We start from the raw sequence: 17,749 nt of genomic DNA, 5'->3' as shown, positions 1-17,749 counted from the left end.
CAATATAATTACAGGGTAAGGGCAGTTCAGGCACCCTCTCCACTATTGCTAGGGCTCTTAGCTGGGGTTGGTTTTTGTTTTTAAATTTATCTACATTTTTATTCACTACACTTGGAAGAGATTGTGTATGATAAAGATTTTGTTCTATATTCTCAATGTGTTGAGCAGCCTCCATCTAGACTTGTTATTTTTCTTTTCATGATGACAACGTTCTAAGATAGGCAACATCAAGGAGGAAGAAACTACTTTGGCCCACAGTGTGGGTACATCACAGTAGGGATGCCATGATGGAGTCCATGGCGCTACGGTTCAAAGTAGTATGCAGTTGAGGCTTCACATCATGGTGGGCCAGGCAAGAGAGAGCTAAGACCAGAATCAACGGTGGATCTAATCCTCAAGGTTTACTCTCAGTGACATAACTGACATCCACTAGAACCTTTATAAATAAAAAAAACAACCCAAATAGCACCTCCAATATGTGCCACAGACTAAGTATAAAATCTTCAATTTTGATGTTTCATTTGCCTGCAGGTAACACCACTACCTACTTTGCCCTCCACACCAGTACCTCAGAATCACTCAATATTCAACACGTTCCTTCAGTATCCTCTGTATCTCCAGAAGTTGCTAGACTAATTGTCCTTGCCTCTCCTTTCTTCAGACTCTCACCAAAACTTATCTTGAAAACAAACAATAAAAACACCAATGGGGATATGAAGGAGATTCTCTGGCTTTGCTGGATAAACGAACAGAATGCATGGAAGACAGTTGTCAAACACACTCTTACTGTACAATCATGCCCCTTGATACTTACCTAAACTAGATGAACCCTTGTGTCTATCCCCCCCAAATTGAAACTGTATGCAAATATTTATGGAATCTTTATTCATAAACACTCAAATTTAGAGACAATCAAGATGTAAATGAGGGGATAAGCATGTGGTTGCACTTCTAGAAGATGGAATATCATTCAACACTAAAAAGAAATGGGTGGTCGCGTCTTGAAAAGGTACATAAGAGTCTTAAACGTATATTATTAAGGAAAATAAGCAATCTGAAAGGAGTACCTACTGTGCGATTCCAACTACAAGACATCCTAGAAAAGGTAAAACTTTAAACATAAATGGAAAAGTTCACTGACCCTGAGGGATTTAGGACATCAGATACCACAGTGATAGATATAACTTATATACCCAAACCAACAAAATATACATCGAGTGAATCCCAGTACAACCCACAGAAGGGGCGGCGTTGCTATACTAGTGTAAGCACATTGATGGAAAGAAGGTAGCTCTGTTATGTGTCATGTTGATGTCTCCAGCATCCACTTCAGCTGGTTGACAACTGCTTGTGTTTTCAGCACTTTAGGAATCAAATGTCCTCTTTTGGTTTGCACAGGCACCCACACATCCGTGGTGTATACTCACATAGACACACATAAATAAAAATAGAAAAAAATGTTTAGGGAGAACAGAAGCCAGAGAAGTGGCTCAGTGTGTAAGAACACTAGCTGTGAAAAGAATGAGGGACTAAATTTAGGTCCCAGCACCTATTTAAAGTATTAGTGTGACCACACACACACACACACACACACACACACACACGTGTGCAAGCATGCACACTTAACCCAGCACTGAGGGTGAAGCCGAGACAGAAGGATCACTGGACTTTCTGGCTTTCGGCCTACCTCCAGGTTCAGTGAGATACCCTGTCTCAAAGGAATAAGACTGAGGGGTTAGTAGGGCAGGACACTCATGATCTCCCCTGCCTCCACACACGCGCACAGGGACAAATGCACCAGCATGTCACTGGATATTCTTATGTTTATTCCTGGGTCCTGTGTTCTATTCCAAGAGTCTACATGTCCATTTTGGTCCCATTATGTTCTTTCATTATCATGTCTCTGTTATAGAATTTGAAGTAGGATTTTATGATATCTCCATCAACTGCTTTTTGCGCTGGAATGATTTGACTATTCTTTTTGTGTGTGATCTCACATCAACTTCAAAAATTATTTTTCCTTAATTATCGAAATATAATTTTGTTATAAATTCCATTTTCTCTTTTGATCATTTTCAGTAACATATCTATTGTAATATTTCTCTACCATCCCATGAGAACAGGAGATCCCCCAGTGACCTGGCTATCAGTTTCTTCCTTACTGTTCCATCATCTCGCTGAAGAGGTCTTTCACTACCTTGGCTAGGTTTGCTCCTATGTGTTTGTGGGTTAGTTATTGTTGGCTGGAGATCTCAGCGTATTCATCTCTTCCAAGACAAGACTCCTATTATCTCACCCAGGTTTGTCAGGAACTCGATATGCAATCCAAAAAAGCCTCAGATCCCAACCCCTATTTCTTCTAACTCCTGAATTTCTGGCTTGTTGCATCATACCTGGATGAACTTTTCTTTAATCTCAGTTTTATGAATGAAGTTCACAGATCAAGTAATTTGGCTATGAGAACAGAGGTAACCATGGTGGGAGCTAGGATCTCAGAAATTTGTTACCCTCATAAACCACAGCCTCTTACAATAATGATACTATGGTCCATCTAAGTCCAGTTCTGTGAGGCCCCAGAAGGAAGTGATAAACTCAACCCCCTGAGGAGTGGGGAGGCTTCCCAGATAGGATAAAGACTGAGATGGATCTGGACCAGTGAGGGATGTTCCAGATGAAAGTGGTGTGTGTGTGTGTGTGTGTGTGTGTGTGTGTGTGTGTGTGTGTGTGCAGGTGCGCACACGCACACATGCCCATGCTCTTCCAAAGAAAGAGCGGTTGTGCCAAAAGTGTAAATGAATCCACCAACCTCTTTTGGGTAATATCTCACCCTTTCTACCTCTGAAAGCCAAACTCAGGGCTCCAGGAATACCTGCAAAGGAAGCTTCCAGTCCTGGGCACACTCACTCACCAACTCTGCAATCTCTCTTTCCCACTGCATTCCACTGTTTCAACACAGCCTCAGTTTTAACTTCACATGTGACACATCTTAAAAATAGCATACTGATTTTAAGTCTAGATGTACATAATATATTTCATTAACATCCCAGAAGTTCCAGCATAAACATTAGTCACTGATTTGGAATTCAAACATCCAGAAGGATGCTGAATTAAACCATACAAACAGAGAGGAAAGGGCAGATGAGGAATTTCCCTTCACTTTTGATTCAATCGTCAATAATGTATTAAAAATAAATAGGTAAAGTTTTGACTTCTTACCTGAATAAGTACAAAGAACATGATTTGCTTTGGCTTTATAGTCATCTGTTGTTTGTGTATTTAACACGAGCAGTTTGTTAATCCTATGAATGGTATTTCTGTATAGCCATGTTCACAGTCAAAAGATGTTGGAGCAGACCTGGCATTAGGAATCACCCACATCCCCCTAAATAAATCACCTTCTCCAAGTCATCAAACAAAGGTTTAATCACATCCTCCAAACTTGAAGCTGAATGGAAAAACTTCATGGTAAACTGGCCATATGGTTATTTTGGATGGCTTTTAAGCCTTGTTTTCTTTGTTGTTGTTGTTGGTTATTTTTTAAATGATGAGTAGCTAAATTTTAAAGATTCTTCACAAGAGTCTTTTGCGGAGTGATAGGGAAAGGAAATGTTTTTGGCGATCAAATTACCGTGGAATCAGGTTTTAGCTTCCATTCAGGTTTGCTGTGCAACTGAGAGCAAATACTGACCATCTCTGTGCCTCCTCTCCTCCCCTTCCTCTGTGGCTGACAATAGTTTCTACATAGAGTTCAAGTAAGAGTGTTAGCTAAGAGTGAACGAACCTTCCTTAGCCCCGGCACACAGAGGGCCTTAGAAAGAACTTCCCTTCCTTCATCTTCAGTGCTGACTGATACGTAGCAGGAATTCTAATCAGGCTTAATAATAAAAACCCAGAGTCAGCTATTAGGGGTTGAATGCTGAAAGAACAGAGAAGTAAAACAGCCAGTCACTACTTCTTACCTCTACGAAATTCTCAGACAGAAAGGGATATCCTGTCTCTACAAGTCCTCAGACTGAATGCCTTGAGCTCCTGTCTCCTCCTGTCTTACATTCCTCTCTCCAACTGGCCATATCCCTTTCTTTCTCCACCTCCCTAGTGCTGGGATTAGAAGCATGTGTCTCCCAAGTACTGGGATTAAAGGTGTGAGCCACCACTGCCTGGCTCTGTTTCTCTTTTAGATTGGATCGATCTCCTGTAGCCTAGGTTAGCCTTGAACTCACAGAGATCAACATGCTTTCGTTAAAGGTGTGTGCCACCACTACCTGGCCTCTAAGGCTAACTAGTGATCACTCCACACTCTCTGATCCTCAGCATAGCTTTATTTGTTATAGCACAAATAAAATATCACCACACTGATAAGGCTAAAATATCCCTTAAACATGATTGTAAGCCGGGCGGTGGTGGCGCACGCCTTTAATCCCAGCACTTGGGAGGCAGAGGCAGGCGGATCTCTGTGAGTTCGAGACCAGCCTGGTCTACAGAGCTAGTTCCAGGACATTTTTTAAAACCATATATAAACCCTGTATCGAAAAACTAAAAAAAAAAAAAAAAAAAAAAAACCATGATTGTATTGGTCACTCTTTACTTCCAATATTCATGCAATTTAAAAACTAAGAAGAAAAAAAAGCAAGGAAACGTTATTGTGTGATTCAGAGGCAATTATATAAATAACCATCCTATTCCTCCCAAAGGCCAACAGAAACCTGTATGCTGAAATGCCACACTTGACGGATTCTACCCTGGTCCCAAGATTTGAAAGTTAATCCTATCTTTATATATTTCCTTTAAACAAACAGAAAAGGGTAATTTATTCTTCAGTGTGTTTTACACTCTCATTTAAAATCAACAAGGTTTCATAAAAGCCACATCTCATCTACCTGAAGTAACACCTCACATGTTGTGTGCCCTAGAAACCTATTTCCAGATAACTTATATCCAGTCTTTCGAATAAAAATTACTTTATATTTGATTTCATCAGTGTCAGATGCTACTTACTTCAGAAACCTCTCTTTTGTATTACTCCAGTCAAGTGTATAGACTATAGTTTGGTATTTTTTGTTGTTGTTTGTTGGTTGGTTTGAAGACTCACTGCTAGCTATGCTTCTGAATTAAGTCCTTGCATAGAATGGTCACACATAATGTTCTAGAACCCCTAAATCATGATCATCTCCCAAGTGCAACAGAGAAGGTCCAGGGTGCTACCTAACAAACACTGTCATCCCATGATCTATCCTATGAGATATACCATTAAGTAAAAATCTAACCTGGGCAAACTTGTTTTTTGCTTCAGGGGATGGAGGGATGGCTCAGTGGCTAAGAGCACTTGCTACTCCTGCAGAGGACTCAGCTTTAGTTCCTAGCACCCACACAGAGTCCCCACACTGTCTATAACTCCAACGCTAGGAGCTACAATATCAGCTTCTGGCCTTAAGGGGAACTGCACACACACATGGTACACATACACACACATACATACATGCAATACACATAGAATAAAAACCAGTAAGTTATCTTAAAGAATAAAATTCTGCCTCTTCTTAATGGATACTAAAGTATTCAGGTCACTCTTTAATCAGAGCAAGCACTAAATAATTTCCCGCTATGAACTGTGAATTGTAATTGAATCTGTTCCTTTTTATTAGTATAGTTTTATTACTAGTAACAGGTCCACGTGAGATGCATTTTATCGTTGCTTCAGGGGAAAAGAAACCAAAGGTAAGGCAAGTTAAGTAACACACACAGTTGAAGTGCTGAGATCGGTCCATGAGGAAGCTGAGCTTCTAACCATGATCAAGGGAAGAATGTTGCTGAATCCATAGACTATGGCTCTGACAGACCTTGCTCTCCCCCCTCTACCTTGATTTAAAAAAAATGTTAGATTAAATTTCTAAAGCTAGTCACTAAGGTCTATTCCCTGGTTTGGCCATTTTCTCCTCCTGAAGCTACCTACCAAGGTTTGGCTCTTTAAGTATTGAAGTTCAGCAAAGTCCCCTTTAGCTCATCTAATTAACATGCCCAAGCTAAACACCTCATTTTAACATGGGGCTTCCCATTTTACCTTTATAACCTGTCATTTGCCTATGTGCCAAGTCTGTCTCCCCTCTATGCTGAGGCAGTCCTTTGTCCCTCTGGGACAAATACTCCCACCCCTTTTCCCTTGTTCAGTCCCCTTCTTGTTTGTCTTCTATCTCTTCTACCACTGCCTCCTAGCCCATCCTAACACAAACCTTCCCTCTTTCTCTACTTAAAATTGCACCTGCAAGGTCATTTGCTACTGTTTTTCTGCCTGAGTCAGAAAGCAGCCAGGTTAACTTTTCTTCCCTGCTTAATAAAGGATCTCTCTGTGAAAAGGGTGTTTATGTGTGGTCTGTGCCTAATCCGGGATCTGGGAGGAAGCCCCCACTGTGCAGGACTCTCTTTCAGCACTTCTGTGTTTAGGGTTAACCATTTGGCCTTGAGCAACAAATTGAATGAAACCCATTTGGATGCTTTTATGTATGTGCTGGCTTATTTTACCTTTTGATGCTTCCTTCTATATTTATCCAAATGACAATATTTCATTCTTATTTGTAGCTAAAATATATTTGCATTCGTGTTTTTTGAGAGACAAGCAACAAACAGTGCAGCGAAAATGGAAAAGGAAGGCATGGGAAAGCTGCCTGGCTTCCAAGCACTCCAAGGTTAGGAGACCCTTGCTCGGCAGTTTGTTTTTCTGGATACTTCTCTCAGGGTCCCCTGAGCATCTGATTTATATCAAAAGCAGGCCGGGTGAGCTCCACTGGAAATAGGTTATAAAATATTGAAGGTGATGAGTGGTCCTCTATTGGGTGCCCTTCACCAAATTCTTGTGTTGGCTGATAACACACAGGACATAGTTAAGAAAGCCTCCTGAGAACTGTTCCAGGCTGATAGTAACTTCCTTGCTCACAAATATTTGAGAAGAAATGTGGCCAAAGTCAGATCCATAATACAAAATCCTGAACCTTGTGCTATGGGCCAGGTGGAGCCCAGAGCCTTAAGAACAATCAGACTGTGACCAGAACTATACCCACATCTCTGTTTGTCCCCTCTCCTTCTCTTTTCTTTCCTTCCATCTCTTCTCCTCCCTCCTCTCCTTTCTTCTTCCTCTCTCTGTCTCCTCTCTCCCTCCTTCTCCCTCTTCCACTCTTGCTCTCTCTTCATCCTTCTCTTATCCCTCACTCTTATTCCCATTTTACCTCATTCCCTCCCTCTTTCCCTCCCTCCCTCCCTCCCCCCTCAACCCCTCTTTCTTTCCCTGCCCTCTTTCAACAGACAAAACATCAGTCCATCACTCTCAAGAATCCCAATTCTGGCTTTGTAGCTCAGGAACTTGACCAAAGACACAGAGTAGCAAGACCCTCCACAAGATCAAGGAACTGCCTAGGGTCCTTGAACTAACAAGTATTAGAACTACTGTGACCATCCCAGCTGTGTTATCCAGGATTGAGAGGTTTCCCAGGAAACTGGGCAATCCCAGGAGAGATGGACAAAGTGTTAACTCTAGTCAGAACCGGGATTCAACCCAAGACATTCTTCCCTCTAAAAATGATGCTTTTTAGTTGACACACTCCTGTCTTACGTGCACTCAGACGACATGCTGTGCAGAAGCTCAGTAAGAATGCATCTACCATATGACGTACATGCAGGATCTTCACAGTTCCAAGGAAGCCCTATCCAAAGATCCGTTCTTCACTGGGAACCGTAAGAGAACTGGGGATTCTGTATGACTCTGGTAAGGTTTAACAGGATGTGTTTCATTAGCTTTGTCTGAGAAGAGTGGCTGTGTATTTTATCACATGTTCAATGAATCCTTGACATCGTTCAGGTTAAGAATCACTATCCAAGAGAACATGGCTCTTATCTTTTGATTAAATAAAACAGGGTGGCTGTACTGCTGCCCCATAATTACTGGTCTCAATAGGAAATGACTCCCAAGAAATGATAAAACACTCACCCCTGGGCTAAGCAGTATCCTGGGTAGCAGTCATCTGCTAGATGGCTCAGTCTGCCTTACTCTAAGTCCTGGTGATGAACTATGTGCTGTGCTCTAGTGTCTTTTCCACTGAACTGCAACTTGAAAGACTTTTGCCAGTGTTGGCAGAAGATACAGGCAAGGAAGGCTGCCTCAGAGAAAGAGCAGTATCTGGGACCAGGTTTCGGTGTGCCCTTGAGCCAGATGCCCACCTTCTGACCAGGCTGTGCAGACTATACTTCAGTCACGCTGTGGTTACCGATTTTAAACTGAAAATAGAAAGCAGCATTTTATTATTAGAGATTCCTAGTATTAATTCATTATTATTTTATAAATATTTATTGCATGCTGTTTGCGTATAGGAACTCTCCTGAGTATTGGATGCAGTTATAAACGTAGCAAAGTCCAGGTACTTCCGAGCACACTATCTTGTAAGACAGAGAGTCAGTAAGAAAATAATTTGATATATCTATACTACTATTTCAGAGAATGATAGACTCATGAACACTATGTGATTGATTGAAAGTGTCGCCCCAGCCCATAGCATCCACCCTTGGAGCAGGAATGGAGCAGGAAGCTCTATTTCAAGCCCCCTCTCCCTGGGAGTTGCCTTGGTCCAGACTCCACCTCTGGGAAGCCCACCAAACACTGACCCCTCCCCAGGGAGAGTCAGGACTACTCCTACAGGCTATTTAGGCTGCCATCAAGAAAAAGAACAAGTGGTCTTTGGGTTTTGCATGCCCCCCCCCCGCTCTGTCTCTCTCCCTTTCCCTCGCCATGCCCCCGGCCACCCAGAAGTATTGCAGTAAGGGTGGGCCTTGATTCGGTCTAATTTGGTCTGATTTGAATTATTTGCGTTGGTGGACAAATTCTTCTTAAGATTATTCTAGCACTATGAATAAAAATAAAGCAACTTCAGGACCTAGAAATGAGGAGAAGCTTCCAGAGAGAACTCTATGAAGAAAGGGCCTGAGCCAGGGAAGAAGTGAACCATAGGAACCTTAGGGATAGTGTGACCCTGCCAGCAGTGTTTTCATAGAGAAGTCTCCATAAAGGGAAACTACCCAGGAGAAAGATTGACTTGTGATTTTCATTTTGGATGGGAAGAGGTAGAGGGCCTGTGAGTTTAGAACAGTGATGTTTTTTATCTTGATAAACTTTATGACCATATATTAATTTCAGAAATCCATGAGTCTATGTCTTTTCATGAATGTATATAATATACTTTGATCACACTAACCTCAACAGTACCCTCTCTTGTTCCCACCCCCACTCTCAATTCTCTCATCTCTTCTCAAATAAAACCAATGTTTTAACTTATTGGAATTCTATGTGCCTTAGAAATCGATTGGTAGAAATGTAATTATTTATTAAAATATTTATTACAGCATTTTTAAAATCCATATATGTGTGCATGTACATTGGTCGCCTCTATCCTTCATTCTCTCCCTCTCTCCAGCTCCCCAGTCTTTCTAAATACTTTTCATCTCTATTTTCATTTCATGCCATTTTTTATAAATCATTAAATCTAATTAATAATATTCAGGATCCCCCTTTTCATAAAGAGTTCTTTATTGATTTGCTTAGGGTGATAACTTCCATTCCTGTCGTCTCAAGAAATGTCTGCCTATGGCTTCTTAATACTACATATGCATCCAAGAAATTTTTTTTCCCCTGAGCTTTCTGATTTATCTCTACTTACCTACAATATATATGGACAGCTTCAGAGATTTTACATTACTTTATTCAAAGAGAATTCATCATTTCCCACATTAAAACCTTTTCTCTTGGCCTTATGTCCCCCAGTCAAAATTCAACAAGTCCATGTGTCAGAACAAGTTAGTAACCCCATTCACTCTCCTGCATGGTGTACGGAGTTATCTAGCAAAGCCCTCAGAGTCCACTGACTTGACATGTCTCCAGTTCTATCTACTGCCTCCATCCCCACTACCTTGATTTGAGTTGGGATGTCTTTGCCTCCATGTGCCCTGCAGTTTCCCATCTAACTACTGTCTCTGGCCTCTACACTGCCTATATTCTCCCTGTGCGTTTTCTACACTATAGACAGAATGGAAAACTTTAATGACAAGAATTTAGTGATATTTCCTCACTGTAAAATTTGCCCACAACTCACATTTGGATCCAGATAAAATTAAATTCCCCTGTAAGGTGCTCAAGACCCGGTTTGGCTCAGTGTGTGCTTAACTATCTAACTTTCTTTCTTCTCACCCTTGCCTCAAACCTCCCCCAGGTAGTTCACACCCATTCATCCCTCAGTGTGCAGTGTCCTAAGCAAATGCTGGTCCCAGTACTGGCTTTACCCTTTATCTGAAATACCTCCTATCTCCATACGCCATGCTTGTCTATCTAACATCAACCTATCATCTGTGTCCTCTTTTAGGTATCTTTCCGCCCCAGAAGCTACCCACCTGGTCTAGTCATGGCTGAATATCATCCTTCTAACCTATACTCATAGCACATCCCTGGAAGAGTCACTTCTGTGGTTGATCCATTCTGTTCTGTAGTTTCTTCACTCTGTTTCTTTTCATAGTCTGTGTACTTCTTAAGGAAAGAAACTTGGTCTTTAGCCCTCTAAGCTTCTAGGACAGAACAGGGGTCATAAAGTGTTCTTATAAAATATATGTGGACTAGATGAGTTATGGTATATTCAAGTCCCTTCACTGCACAAGTTAGGACATTTTGCCCCACATCCTGCTTGAGGGACATAATTTGTTTCAGACTATCTGTTTTAGACCGTCTTAGACATTTAGATGAATGTGTACGTGTGTGTGTGTGTGTGTGTGTGTGTGTTACAGATAGTTAAAGCCAGGGCTTTGTGCAAGAGTGACAAGCACCATACCACTGAGCAGCCTCTCCAGCACTTATATTTAAGTTCTTATTCATTTTTTTTTTCTGTATCAGGTTTCTCATAGCAGATGACTCCAGATACTCAGCTTACTAAAATGTAATAGCCCAAGAAGAATAAATGTCTGGACATAAGAAAGTCAGACACTCAAGTCAAAGCTGAAGTCAAAGGAATTCAACTGACTGTTGAGGAAAAAGAAAGGCACTGGTATGTCAACGAAGCCTCCACGGGAGCCTCTCCTTGAGACATTACCAGGAGGTGCATCTGGTTGGAAGAGATAGACAAGTCTGAATCAGAGCCATCTTTGCCATTCCAGCCATAGCTCATGTCCATACAGAGACTTCCTGTTGTGCTCTAACAAAGTGTTCCATCAGAGGGAAACAGGTGGCTCTGCCTCGGGAATAGCTACATGCCCAACGTTCCCCCACCCCTCAGGATGGAATACACCCCTTCTCTTCATTACTCTTACCAGTCCTCCATAGCTGAAGACTGTGATCTCAGAAACTGTGACATCACTTCACCTAACTCAAAATTAGAAAGGAAGTTCTCAGGGGAAAACTTCCCTGTGTTGTGAAGCCAAACAAAGAAAAACTATAACTTTGATTAAAATATAAGTCATGACATCAAATACTGGAGAGAAAAAAAATGCCTAAAATACAGTATGAATGAGCACCAAGCAGCCAGACCTTCCAGTGAATGCCACACTTGGGACTCATCAAACAGGGACTTCTCTAGGTTTCCATGTCTCATGAAGCATTTATGAGTGGTCTTGATGTCCAACTGCCAGGACATGCAGAGTACATCAGAGGGATGTAACCTGTAATGATTTTTAATCTGTTATTGAGAATGTCATTGTTTATCTTCTGCATCATTATAATGTTGGGATCATCATTTATCCTAGAGTCTAGAAATCTTGTTTTCCTTCATACATTTGTCCACTTGACAAACATGGACTCATCTCGCATTAGGAGAGGACCTATTGTTCTTCTGGGAGTTCTCAGAAGCCAATGCTATATTCGTTCGTGAATCCATTTATTCAAGTATGCACACATTGAGCACACATCACTTGAGAAAATTTGTTCTACCAGTGGGAGTTCCATGGTACACTTTTTAAAGTACTGTAGGGAAAGACAGAGGAAAGAGAGATGTTGTTCAGAAGTAGGTGACAAAGGGTGGACTAATTTTCTCGTAAGGAGGCACTGTAGCTGCTGCCAAAATAAGTTGCAAATGAACATTTGCTTATGGAAGAAAAGAGGATCCCAGAAGAATGCATCTCTGTGGACTGCTGGATATGAACAAGATGACCAGAGGTTAAAAATGAATATCATGACAGGTGGGGACAGTAAGAGAGGCTATGATGAGGGTCTATCTTGGGGTGGGAATAGGTTAAAGTTTGGAGAGAGGTTTTCAGCTCTAGGTTACGAAAACAGAGAAGGGCTTTGATTTATCAAATTCAGTTTCAATTTTCCAACCATCAAGCCAGCTGCTGTGTACAGAGGCTCACCAGGGAGGCCAGCGTGCCAACTCAGTCAGATTGATTAGTTCAGGTACAGGGTGAAAGGACCAGACCGAGAGTGATTGTAGTGAGTCTTGGAAGACAGCCAGGAAAACAACTGTGTCCCTTCTTTCCTTTTCCCTCACTGGTCCCCATCCCGACAGTGCTCCACTCAGACATTTGTCTGAGAGATGAAGCAGCATGGTCCGTTCTCCGGCACTATTATCACAGGACTCGCTACCTCCTGTTCTCTACATCCTGGCTCCCATGGCCCAACTGCAAGCAACTCTTACCTGCCAGGTTATTTTTCAGGCCATCCTATGCTTCATTTGATCTAGTTTCTCTAGTCTACCCTCCACTCTGTAGCTAGAGAGACAAGAGCATTCTGTACAAATACTGGTCTTTCCTGGCTTCCCATGACCTTCAGAGGAGAGGGAACACTTAAGAGGCTGGTGTGCAGACTCTCCGTGATGTCACCTCTCTCCATCTCCCCAGACACCGTGGACAACACTTTACCTCAGCCCAGCCTCGTACTCACTTCCTGGCACTTCTTCTTCCGTTTTCATGTCACCTCCTATAACCACTTGTTTACCCTCTGTTCTCCACACAGATAATCTTTCGGACCGGAGCTTGGATCTCTTCTATTATTTAAAATCAACCTTGACAGTCTCTTCTAGGAAATGGGTAGAAGGCCATTCCCCTGGCTCATATAACCTGAACCTGACCTGGTGCATTCTTCTCACTTCTAATGCTTGATACCCAAAACAGATGCTAAGTTTATTAGCAGGACCTTGCCCAGTGCATGGTGGAACTTCCAGGTCTGGCATGTGGAAGGACAGAGGGAAAAATTTTTACATAAACTCTATACACCCAATGAGCAGGATCCCACTCAACCCACACTAAGGGGGGCGTCACAGAGACTGATTCATGGTGTCAGTCACCTTTGGGGGCGGTGCGATCATCCTCTACTACAACGTCAGAGACTACTGTGTAGTCACCTAAAAATGGCTCCTGTTTCAGCAGAAACATTCAACATTGCTGATCACCCATAGTCCAGGAGATCCAAAAACATTAGAGATCATACAGATTCCACTAACCCTCTCAGATAATAACAGAATTCGTACATGCACCTTCCAGTTGGTTAAATAAAGTGTTTCCTGCAAGCTAGACATTGCAGCAAAACATTTTACCTGGGGAGAGGTGGACTGAGGTATCCAAAAAATCCCAAAGGCCAAAGATCATGTTCAACACCTTACCTTCACAAGGAAAGAAAAGACTCCTGGTGTCAAGGGTGGCATTAGGCTTTGAAGTCTAAAGTTTTGAACAAGTTCTAAGGTTTGATGAAAAGGATAGATGGAGAGCCAGAGATAGAAGACCACAGATGAAACCTCGGTAAAGAGAGCATAGGTCAAAGTATACGAGTATTGAAAGACAAGTAAGTAGGGCCATTGAAATCCTCCAGGCCAATTATAGATAATGGAACCAAGGTCTGAACATGGGGGACAGGTCAACAGTCCTATAAACGATGTCAGAATTAGAACCCATTCCTGAATCAGAACCAGAACCACAACTAACTGGACTCCCCTCCCTCACGGACTCTCACATCTCAAGTATAACCAAAAGGTGTTCTCTCTCTCGCTTGCTCTCTTTCTCCCCCTCTCTCCCTCCACCCCTTCATCAATCTCAATGTCTATTTTGCAGATGCAATACAGGAAAGAAATGGATTTGGGGCATTTAAAATAATGCTGGAACCTTCTATAATTGGCAACTATATTTTTCATTGGGAAGTCACATGCCATTTTTCTTACTTTATGTCTTCTGAGCCAATCTGGGAAGGTAACCGTCATTATGATATCTTACAGGGAAGGCAAGTGGCTGAGGGAATAGAATGATTTACTGAAGGTCACAGAGAGCTAACAAGAAGAGGAGGCAGGGCTTTGGAGTACATCTCATCCAGGCCTGTGCAATTAAGCTCAGGCTTGCTGCTCGTTTTCTGGAAGAAATGAAGTAAAAGCGAGCATGTGCTGATGATGAGTACTTTGTGGGTCATGGGAAGGTGTTTTTTTTTTCTTTCTGCACTGCTGTTCCTAAGTGGTCAGCATCAACTGTGAGTTTGATGTCAAGAGTCATATGCTACAAATGAGGAAACTGAGATAAAAGGAGAGCCTAGCACCCTAGCTCTCAGTCCTCTTAGAACCTGTGCCCAGTCCTAGGCTCTCTGAAGCCTGTTTGTACAGTTTCCCATTTTATGAAAGCTGTTAAAAGAGTTAAATGGAAGGACCAGAAATACATTCTAAATGGAACACATCCTATCTGAAACACTCAGCAAATGTTATATGAAAGCCATTTAGCACCAGACTGCAACAACTCTAAAGTGTCCCTGGAAAAGAAATGAATGTTTTGGGACTAAGTTTGTGCCTGTGGTACCTTTCACTCTGCTTCAGTGGTCTGGCCCTAAACAATGCAAACATCACTCTGGCTTGCTGCAGCCTGAGACAGGAAGGTACCAGGAACAGACTTTGTGGTACCTCTTCCAGGACATGTGGTCAGGTTGTGGATAAAGTCTATTCTCTCACTCAGCACCATTCAAAATAGGTTCTGGGGCCACCAGGAAGGCCAGGTAGGCAGAAGCCTCTGCCCTTATGGAACATAGAGTCTAAAGAGAAAAGATGTATGTCTACAAGCAATGACACAGCACACTCTTCCCGTCCCAACAGGTACAGAATGTCCTGTTGGGAAGGCTCCAGGTCTGATGGGGCCTTTGAACTGGTTCACAAAAAGAAGAAGAAAGTGAGGAATGGTTACTTCTGGCAAAGACACCAGCATGGGCCAAAGCAGAAGCACAAACAAGCAGAGAAGGGCAGAACACCAGGCCTGGCTCCTTTCAGAGATTACAGTTCCCTCAGCAGTGAAATGTAACTCTGCGGATTTGGTCAGGTTCATCAAATAAATCTGGCATTACAGAACAGAGCTGGATTTGAAACAATTGCAGCTCACAAAGAACCCACAGTGTGTGCGGCATTTAAAGGAATCCTCACTTTTTGCAAATACCTCTCTGCGCTCTCCGATGTTTGGTCCACTCTGTGCTACACAGAACTCACTGATGGACAGACTGGAGCACCACCTTCCACGGCAAAGCTCTTGACCTTCAGCAGTCATAAACAAGGAGGACATGCAGTGTTTACCCCCCCAACAAAGCCCTCTTTATATTGCCCAGGTATCTCCAGAACAAGACAGTATTCCAGCCATGACTCACTGAGGAGTATTTCCGCTCCTTCCATAGGTGATATCTATGGCATGCCTTGCTAATCTGAGACTTGTTCTTTAGAAAAATGGTTCTTTTCTTAAAATTGCATTAGTCATCAGACTTTAAAATCCTTCCCCACTTGTACCCTCTCCCATTACATTTGGTTGTTAGGAGAGCCTAGCAAACTCCAAGGGTTGCTAGTATCCCATGCTATAAACGAGGGAAGTCCCAACAAGGTAGGAGCAATTCAAGGTCATACAACAGGTGTATCATAGAAACAGAGTTGAGACCCATTTCTGACTCCAGACTCTTGCCCTCTTTCCTCTACGTGACAATGTACCATCTCCCTGTAATATACTGTCCTCCTTGTGGTATAAATCCCCAGATGAAATACTGGCCAGATCACATCCTCTTGGGTAGCATAACCACATCATAAATTAAAAGCCCAATTAAAGAACATACCCTTTTAACTGGGTCTTACCACAATCCCCTGAGGCTAGGATATAAAAAGAGAACCCTTTCACAGTTAGTGGCTACCTGTCCTGGAAATTCTTCAGAAATCTGCTCAACTCTATGAAGAGGTTTTGACTCAAATTATCCACCAAACTCGATGTTCTTCTTATTGGGTCTTTGGGGTTCTTCTCCCAACTGAACTGGGTGAACTTATGTGCCAAAAAGCTCCAGCCCTCTCCCTGGCCCAAAGACGCAGTTAACAGTCCATCATACAGTGTAGATACCAAGCGAATCCAGGGTTTAAAATAAACTTAACATTAAGACCATTGGAACCCAGTAGAAAACATTGTCCCCTAGTTTATATTAGGGACTGAAGTGGGGTTCTCTTCTCTAGCTGTCTGAAAGTGGGATAGTTTGTCAGTGGCCAAGGGCTGGAGGGTGTCTCTGAACACCATCCAGTTTTTGTTTTGCTGGCATCAGGGAGGGAGGGGGAAAATAGATGAGGAGGATGGGAGGAGAGTCTCTTCCTAATGCTGGTTGAAAAATCTTATTTCTTTTACTATCAGATCCCCCCCCCTACAATCAAAGCATCTTATCTACAGCACAGTAAACTCTAGGGGTACTCCTTGGTCCTCACATCTTAAGAGTTACTACTACCCTATCTAAATATGTCCTGCGGTGGTTGTGTTTGAAGCTGGTTTTACCTATGAAGAGCTGTTGTGTGTTATCGTCCCTTTCTGTACCACAACTGAACGACACTGCTTCCCACCCCCAAAAGAGAAGGTCTCTGAGTCAGCTGCCCCACACAGAACAGAGACCGTAACCCCCTCCATCTCAACAAGGTCTTTTGAGCTTGTTCCTCAGTGGCTCAGAGGACCAGAACAGACAGGTCTAAATGAGTCCCCGGGGAACCACCTCATTCACCCAGTCACATCAGTGTTCCTTCTTGTCCTCTCAAGACTTGCCCACATGTGGGGCAAGATCAGAGGACAGAGAGATCTGGGAGAAAATAGAGAAAGATAAAAACACATTTCGCGGCAGAATCCTCACTTAGTAATAGAGAGCCATCCAACTAGCATCCGCGCTTCCCAAAACGTCACTGCCACAAAGGAGAGAGTTTTACAGCTGGTGACCCCAGAGCGTTCTCACCTACCTGTCTCCCACTGCAGGGCTCGCGCTCTCTCGCTCTCTCTCACCTCCTAGGGCCCAGTTCCAGCTCTGGTCCCGCTCTCTTCTTTCTCACCTTCTCCAGCAGCCAACACTGGCAGCGACCGTGGGCGGACCAAGGAGTCCACGGCACCTGCGAGCTGTGTCTCAGGTCTCCACTGTGAGGCTGCCTGGAGGAGGAGCAAACGGATGCTGCCCTCGCCGCCGCTGCCGCCGCCGCCACTGCCGCCTTGGTACTGATGCGGTTGCTATGGTTATGGAACTCCGCAGCTGCCCCCTCTTGGTGCAACAGCTGCCCGGCCACCACGGCCTCCTGGCAGCCCCAGCTAAGGTGCCCGAGGCAAGGTTGTGAATGTGGTTAAGGGAATTCTTCCCCCGCCTGAGAGAAGAATGAGAGACTGCACTTGAGCCCTGGCTGAGTCTCTGGGCTTTGCTCACCTCAGCGCCCTTGCGCTTCTCCTTCCCCCACCGGGACCTAAGCCCAAACCTAAGCACCACACAGCGCGCGCTCAAGGCCTAGAGAGCCCT

The 17,749-nt window shown here is 43.2% G+C and overlaps 1 protein-coding gene across 1 annotated transcript in view; it reads right to left on the bottom strand.

Moving 5' to 3' along the window:
• The window catches only part of Fam135b (family with sequence similarity 135 member B), a 262,927-nt gene extending 245,583 nt beyond the window's left edge, over positions 1-17,344 (bottom strand). Inside the window, exon 1 of the mRNA XM_050145127.1 lies at positions 17,208-17,344. The gene's annotated coding sequence lies outside the window, so the exon portion shown is untranslated. The remainder of the gene's footprint in view (positions 1-17,207) is intronic.
• Between the last annotated feature and the right edge of the window lie 405 nt (positions 17,345-17,749).

This window comes from Alexandromys fortis, unplaced genomic scaffold (genome assembly GCF_014885135.2).
Source record: "Alexandromys fortis isolate MF-2015 unplaced genomic scaffold, M_Fortis_MF-2015_v1.1 scaffold_2_1_26212458, whole genome shotgun sequence".
Classification (NCBI taxonomy): Eukaryota; Metazoa; Chordata; class Mammalia; order Rodentia; family Cricetidae; genus Alexandromys; species Alexandromys fortis.
This window is presented reverse-complemented; position numbering and strand designations above follow the sequence as displayed.